An 8210-nucleotide genomic window follows, 5' to 3' on the forward strand; every position below is an offset into this window, starting at 1 on the left:
TTTTCACAGAAACTTTGCGCGAAACTTTCTAAGTACCTCTGAGACACGTATTGGTAAAACGTGGCTTGCATTCCTTTCTACTTCAAATATCCCACAAATGCATAAAATGCGTTTTCGTACGCGAGTTGTACAGGTATTCTAACGTGTCTCTGAACTAACATGTACATCACGGTTGCTCCAGAAATCAGAAATACACTTTACCTTTACACAAATACGCGTGTTACCACGAGAGTGACACTAGCGAAGAATTAATAATCCCAAAGATATCGGGGTCTGTATCAAGCGAATGTGTCTCTCGCTTGTGGCTAACGGACAACGTAAATAACATCCCAGGTGAGAATCAGTTTCATCTCGCTGCGTCTGACTAGAGACCGCGCGTTTTCCACTGGCGAGGAATCCCTCGCAGGGTTTCATGACGGCGATAACAGTCGACCAGCGGTTTCCACCTCATGAATTATTCCACGCATACGTGGCATTTGCTCCATAAACCGTTGCCTGACATCTCGAACGGCAATCTCGATCCGGCACGGTGCATTTATTGCCCGTGATCGCTGGATTTCACGAAGGAAAACGTTCGTGTATTCCATCCACGAAATTCATCTGTTTGCGTCCGACCTTCCTCGCCAGTAGGCGAAGCTTTTCTGAGTGACGAGACTCTTCTTTTCTTTGTCTTTTTTTTTTTTTATTCTTCTGCTTCGTACAGCTCTCAGTTGTGTCTTGCAATTTCAATTCTCTGTTGTTTGGCGTAATTTCTTCCACTGGATCGTTTGATGGGTTTTAATCGTGACTATGCGACAGGATTTTTACGAACGCGATTAAAGAGATTTATTTCACTCGCTAAATACGGTAAGAGAGGGGTATTATACTTTGGGCATTGTGATACTTAGCTGACTCGTTCAAATATTTGTTGAAGAAAAAGGAGGGAAAATTGGAGCTGATTAATATATACATAAAAATGTAAAACAGTCGTTATAACTTAGTAAGTGAAACGAATCTCCTTTTTCACTTGCCGATATTTATAAAAATATATATATATATATATATATATATATATATATATATTTATATAAAAATTTGCACATAAACGTACGACCTTCATAAGTAAAATGATGAGATCTAGTTAACTAATTAAATCGACCACTCTGCACTTTAATTAATTTTACGAAAAGAAGAGCTGCAGGACTATAATTTTGTAGATATAGGTCAAATTCAGATTTCTAGAAATGGTAAAAAAACTATTGTACATTTTGTACCTCAACCAACTTCTATCTCCCTCCTAGATTTTGCTTTCTTTACTTCAACGCACAACTGTATGAGAAACAGTAAGTTCTTTTTCATGTCGTTGCTATCAGAGTTGCGATGAAAATGGAGGTTCATTATTAAGCAATCCTCGAGGACACTGATTCTCAGAAAAACAGAAAGAAAACCGACGATATATATATACACACACATAATATAATAAAAATTGTAAATTTCCGCGAGTTTGCGTGGACAGTTCGAAACGCAAAAGCTGTTCTCGCGATTGGAATAAATCACGCGACGAGTTTCTGAAGGCTCGGAGTGCCCTCAAGAGTTTATAGACGCTGCGGTCTTTTTCCTTTGCCCTCTCCCTTCTTTTTTCCTTTCAGTTTCGTCGACCGACAGTCGAAAAAAGCGCGGAGGGGCCGATGCAGAAAAGTCGAGCGTTTCATTGGCCGTTTAATAAAATCCAATACTTTCCGCGTTGCAGAGTCGATTTGAAGGGCTTCCATCGACTGTCGCAAAGGGTCGAATGACGCGACGCTGTGATTCAATCAGCTCCGTGAACACTGAACGAAACAAAACAGACACGGTCTCGTTTCTATTTCGAATAAAATGAGAAAAATTATTGGGTTCGAAGCAATGAATTGTTTTAATTGATCCAATATCTTTATTTTAGAAATAATACGGGAAATGTAAGTCTCTTCAGTGCGTGATATATTGAAATGAATTATTTTCAAGTAATTCATTATTCGAGTTTAAATAATCTGACATTGAATGTCGAGGGTATTATTTCAACGAAATATAATTGTTACGATATCCTATTTGACTCAATGTTATTTGAACAAGCATATAAATTATTTATTTTTGTTTTACGTTTGTATTTTTCAAATAATTTCTGATCCTGTTTTATAAATTTTTATTTCAATGAAGGGTTATTTCCAAATAGAATTACGTTTCCCAAGTTACTTTTCAAATGAAAATAACAAATCAATAGAAATAATTCATTATTTCAAATGATCATATTTTGCCTTTGTATCAATTAAAATTTACCTGATTCTGGATAAGATTGCTAACAGGTGTTGGGAAATATTTGAAAAATCGTTGGAATAAAAATTCATTCAAATAAAAATTAAAATAAAAGGTTACTTCGATAGCTAAATGATCTAGAGAAAGATCATTTTCATTTTCAAATAAATTAATGCGCAGTTATTTCAAATAATATCCAGCGACGTGAGATGATACACAAATTATAGTTCGCCATTTCTGAAATGTACTATTCGAATAATATGTCCAAGTCTAAAAAAAAAAAGTGAAAAAATTACTTCGTCGACGTGCGATGTGCAACTACGCGCTTGACATCGTGATTGTTGCTGCTGTTGTCGTTAATAAATGGCATTTGTGGAATTTGTTGGACGTAGTCAAACGTTGCATTGTGAAAATTTGCTCGCTTTAAATCACTCTGTTGTGTTGTAACTGGAGAATTGTTGAGTACAATCAACAGTGCGATTTCAGTGGAGACCCATAGATTTTACGACAGGTTGAATCACTTCGACAACTTCAATTTCTATACCGAGGTACATGGAAGTTCAGTTCCCGAGGTTGAAGTTAAAACGATAAATTTCCAGAGATTGGATAATTTAGTTTAGAGAAATATCGAACGCTCGCAGGTGTCAAGAGTAACTGGCGATTGTCGCCGATCATCTCATGAATTCTATTTGAATATCATATTTGGTGGAAATCATGACTTCTTTGACCGTGTAAGATATATTCTTATTTCAATCAAATCTTGTTAACTCAGAACTGTTAATGTAACTTGTCAATTCAGAGATGATAAACGCACATTAAATGTGACAATATTGTAGTAACTGACATTGAAAAAAAATCCACAATTTTACTGTTCAAATTGATCCTCCTGGTCCTGTTTTCGTTGTAACAACACTAAAGGAATATTCTACAAATTTCAAGAAACCACAATTTTACACTACAGTGTAAAATTCACGGTCTCTTTCAAGCGAATTATATTTCACTGTGGTATTCGAAAAACGGTAATATCTTTTTCGTTGTTGAACTTGTCAAACACAATTATTAACAAGTTAAACATTTCGTTATTAAATCTCCATATTTATTCAGTTTCTTACTCATTTCCCACAATCGTCTGTCTACGTTTTTTACCAATAACCAATTCGCCGTTGCAACGTTTAAATACCGATCGCAATTGACATTAACTCGAAATTTACACAGTTTTCTATAAGAAGAACGTTTTCAATATTTTAGTGACAGTTTTCTATCCAACTCTGGAAGCAGACACCCTGTTTAATGCTTTATATAGGTGGACGTCGACTTAACTAATCGTGCAGCGCAGGGCTTCCCCGGCTTCGTTCGCGTCTGACCCCACAGACTGATACTACTCTGCAAGATGCACGCCATTTCGTGCGACCGCGACGTATTTATTAAGAATCGCTGTCAGACTTACGTTTCCACAGTTGTTTTACGTTTTCAATTTCACAGACACCAGGCAATTATAATTTCCTGCGTATGTAACATGATTTTCTAAAAAAATTACAGCCGCGAATTACTCTTCACGCAACACAATCTTTAAATTACGAAAATTAAGGAAATCGTAACGCGCGACATGATTTTCGGGAAAATTGTAATCACAAGTTTCGAACGTAACTTTCTAAAAAATAACCAACCTTTCGCGAACACGCAACGAACAACAAATCACCCAATATAACACTTTGAAAATTTGAATTTTCACAACGAAATAACGACACCCAAAGGCCTTAAAAATCGTCGAAGTTTCTAAAGTCAGACGGACAGAAGTGAAAATTTCTGATCGAAAATTCCCGAGCGAACAAAGAGGACAAAGAGTCTCACGCGGGACGATTCGACAAATCCCGCATTCATCGTGATTTTAACGCGACAACCAGGTCGCGTTTTTGGTAAAATCTGCATCGTGCGTTCATAATTTCGTCGGCCGTGTAATATTTTCGCTCGATCGCGTCGCGCGAAATTGTACAATGACAATAGCCGAGTTGGCCAAATTACCGGCATAATCGAATGACAAATCCGTGCGCGGCTTGGCCTTCGAATTACCGCGCTGCGCCGCGTTCCCACCGGTAACTGCGTTATTTCCGGCTGTTCTCCCGACCGAGTGAAATTAATTTTTTCAAACGGATACTCGAATTAAATAAAATATTCTCGCCGGAACACCGCAACAAAACGGCGAGAACATCCATTGTGAGAGTATCGTATCGCGCACGATATTCGCGCAATTCGTGCCTAGTAAATCTCGAACAATTGCCGCGGATGAATATGTATCGCGGCAGCGATTGTAATACGCACAGACATTGTTCCATTAAAATATTTTACGCCTCTGTTTCTGATAAGCGGTCGTTTTGGCGAATCGGTTTTTATTATTATTTCGTTAATATCCCTGTTGTACGTGAAATTGTGAAATATATATATGTACGAAGTGATTGTTAAATCGGGGGTGAAAATGTTTGGAACATTTTGTGTACGGCGATACGATTATGATGATCTCACACCGGTTTATTTTAACGGGTTATATTTTGGTAAGATTATTTCATTTAATTAAAGAGCTTTCATTTCATGGATGAGAAATTGTTCACTGATTGAAAATAGATTCTACGTTGGAATCATCTGGTGTCTTGATAATTGTTGAATGTAACTTCAGAGGGAGAGTTATATATTTTCAGTTTAATTTTTATAGCTTCTGTTTAAGCACGTTAAGAGTAGAGTAGAATGATCCTGACGCAATCAGACACATAGGTCAGCGAATATGTGTTACCTTACTTGGATATTAGTATTAATTTCAATATTCTATCAAATTAACACGTATATTTATGCAATAGTCTTCTTTAAAAAAATATATTAAACTTGTTACTTTCTAATAAAAGTACTTTTTGCCAACGGTAGCGATCCTTCGAAAAGATTTGTCTATTTCATGCGAACATGCGAATCGTCAGAGAAGCGTGGAGCATTAGAGAATCCATCTGACCCAAAAAAATCCTTCGCGCAATGGGGGATGGAATCGCGCGAACGAGAACGCGAAGGAACAGTTAGCACAAATTTCGACGTCGCGAAAAAGGAACAGAAGAAAAGGAAAATGGAACGAAAAAGGGATGGAACAAGAAAACGAAGTGAACTAGCATTTTCGGGATTATCTCGAGTTTTGGAACCTGGTGGCTCGTATCTCTGGCGTTTTAAAGCTACCGTAGGGATAAGGTATGAAACGTATAGAGTACTCGCGTTTCCGCCTTTAATCGACCGTCGTCACGCCTTCTTAGAACTCAACGTCTTAACTTATGCACTCCTTTCGAAACTCGTTTGCCGCTGAATCAGAAGAGATCCAGCAGGCGCATGTAACTCACGAAATTTGCACCGGGATCTACGATTTGCATTGGAAATGATAAAACAGTAGCGTTAGGAAACAAACCAACGTCAATTTATTACCGCGTACTTTGATACTGAAATTTAATTTCTAAATTGCATTTTATTCATTTATTGAGTTACATTTACGAGGCTTCGCTGGATCGAGTATGTCACTGCATTCGAAGTAATTATTCACACAATCTCGAGAATTTTTTCATAGGGAAATCGAACATCTACGATCAACTGCCAAAGGAATTTACTCCGTATTATTTTATACGAAATTATTCTGAATCGGAACGAGTTCAACGACACGACGATCGATTTAAGCATTCGCCGTTCCACTTCTGTTTTTCCATCGGCCCTCCCCCTCGTTGACCCAGCGAGCGATCCTCATGGAGATCCATGTGGCGCCTCGAGGAAAGGACGCCCGCGTCGAAACACGAAGGGACGACGAACAGCACACGGTTAAGTCTCAAAGACGCTTGGCAACGATCGTTGCCAAGAAATGGCGCGGAAAGTAGCGCGCGTTAAAGCCGGGGGTCTATCGGATGAAAAACGGTCTTGGGGACGGGTTACGCGTACTTTTATGATCCGCTCGCGACAGGAATTTCTTAATAGCGTCGGCCTGACGCACTTTCCACTCGCTGCGTATCGGCGTACGCCGCGTAACGACTTGGATTTCCAGTCTCGGGTCGAAATCGATGCGTCGCTCGTGCTTCCTTCCGGTGTTCCGGAGTCGCGCGATTCTTGCAGCAAGAGGAATCCTCCACACGATCCTCAGCCAATTGCCGTTGCATCCTCGAACGGCGGTGCAATAAGCAGGGCCTCGATATTTATCTTGGGAAATTGCCGGTGTGGATATTGCTAATTCCCGCGACAACTGCCTCGTTTTTCAAGCAAGTAAATTTTGGAAGCGAGCGCGTCCTGTCTCGCGCTGTGCGATCCTACTCTGCTTTTGCACGTTTGAAAATGAAACGATGCTGCGATAATTGTATTACGGGGATAAAGATATTTTTGTCGGCTGAGCTTTTGTATTGTAATTAGAATTGGATTGTACGTTTTTAGAATTTTCAACGACGATGATCTTTAGATGATAATTTATGTCATTGTATATTTATAGAATTTTCAATGATATTTTAAGTTTTATTTTTAAGTTACTTTCTCTTACCGAGAGATATTCAATTAAATATTTAAGTAGTATAAGAAAAATAAGAATGTACAATAACGATTCGCCATTTCGTTTATCAAAAATGTCTGTCGAGGAGATTATTACAAGGCACATTTCCCCACAAAAATTCCAACCCCTATCAAAATTCCAACTCGCAATATCGTTAACATTCCTATCTACCGTTGTTCGTTGCTCAACTCGTACTCGAGCCATCCAAATTTGAAATTGAAATTGCACGGCAAAAAAAAAAAAAAAAACTGTGGGAAAAAACCACGGAAAGTTTCTCCTTTTGAACAACGTAATTAAAAAACAATATCCGGAACGGAGCCAGCGAGTATTCCTTTCGTAAACTAGAGTTCCAACGTTCAAACGATTAAAACCAACAGCGAAGTCAGCATCTTGCAGCGCCCGGCTGAATTATTCAGCCGGACCGGCATCCGACGCGTTGCATTTCCGCCTGCCATTTTCTAGAACAATTCGCGAACGATCGTTGTTCGCGCGCACCTACCAACCCGTTCCGTTATTGAATCTCTAAATTACGGCCGCGAGAGGGAACGAGGGGGCGTAATCGGGCCGGCGCGTGCCACGATGCATTCGTAACCAGAATGCGAAGAACGCGAGCGAGGTAGACGGGGATAAAAAGAGAACTGGAAGGCAGTTGTATCAACGAAACCGTTGGGGGGAGGGTGAGAGTTGGGGGAACGTATGTATGCGCGTACACGACTAGTCAAAGGACGTTTATTTTAACGTTGACGGCAAAGGATTTGTGAAACGGCGCGTGCGATAATCGCGGATAATTATTAGACCGATTATTAGCGGCCTCTGTTTAATTGGATTATCACATCCAACCGGTCCATTAATTGAATTTCATAAAGTCGATATCGCGGTTGAAACGGATGAACGTACGTTTCGTGTCAAACGTAGAGAAATAAGGGTGTTTGAAAATGATAAAAGAACGCGCCATGTGTTTTTTTATAATCGTCAGAGAGGATCGTTTTCAAGTTGAAAACTTGATATCCTACGGCATCTTGTAAACTGAAAGTTAGACATAGTGTCTCGTGGAAGTGTTTGAATGCTCAAAATATTTATTTTATTTATTATATATTTTATTTATATTTCATTTCACCATATATGTATACATCATATGTGTTACATGAAATATTTTTAATGTCTGCAGAAAGTATAACTTTCTTCAGAAGTTATATAATGTTGTTAATAAAGGACCGATATACAGCGTGAATAATAAAACCTAACCCAAACTTAAACTGACCGAAAGGATTTGCAAATAAATTGTTGCACTGACACAGCAATGTTGGTTTTTAATGAATCGACAAGCAGTTTCATTCAGATTCCTCCACGGGATCGTCATTCCTGTCCGCGTTATTCAAAAAATCTCGAGGACGCT

General features: G+C 38.9%; 1 long non-coding RNA gene across 1 annotated transcript; it reads right to left on the minus strand.

Annotated features, from left to right (window-relative positions):
- Positions 1-452: 452 nt before the first annotated feature.
- Positions 453-6101, minus strand: LOC122538714. The gene is made up of 3 exons (XR_006308914.1): positions 6090-6101; positions 835-837; positions 453-654 (listed from the first exon to the last, which is right to left on the minus strand). It is a non-coding gene; the product is annotated as an uncharacterized LOC122538714 (long non-coding RNA).
- Between the last annotated feature and the right edge of the window lie 2109 nt (positions 6102-8210).

The sequence above is a fragment of the Frieseomelitta varia genome, unplaced genomic scaffold (genome assembly GCF_011392965.1).
Source record: "Frieseomelitta varia isolate USP_RPSP 00005682 unplaced genomic scaffold, Fvar_1.2 scaffold_175, whole genome shotgun sequence".
NCBI classification, from domain to species: Eukaryota; Metazoa; Arthropoda; class Insecta; order Hymenoptera; family Apidae; genus Frieseomelitta; species Frieseomelitta varia.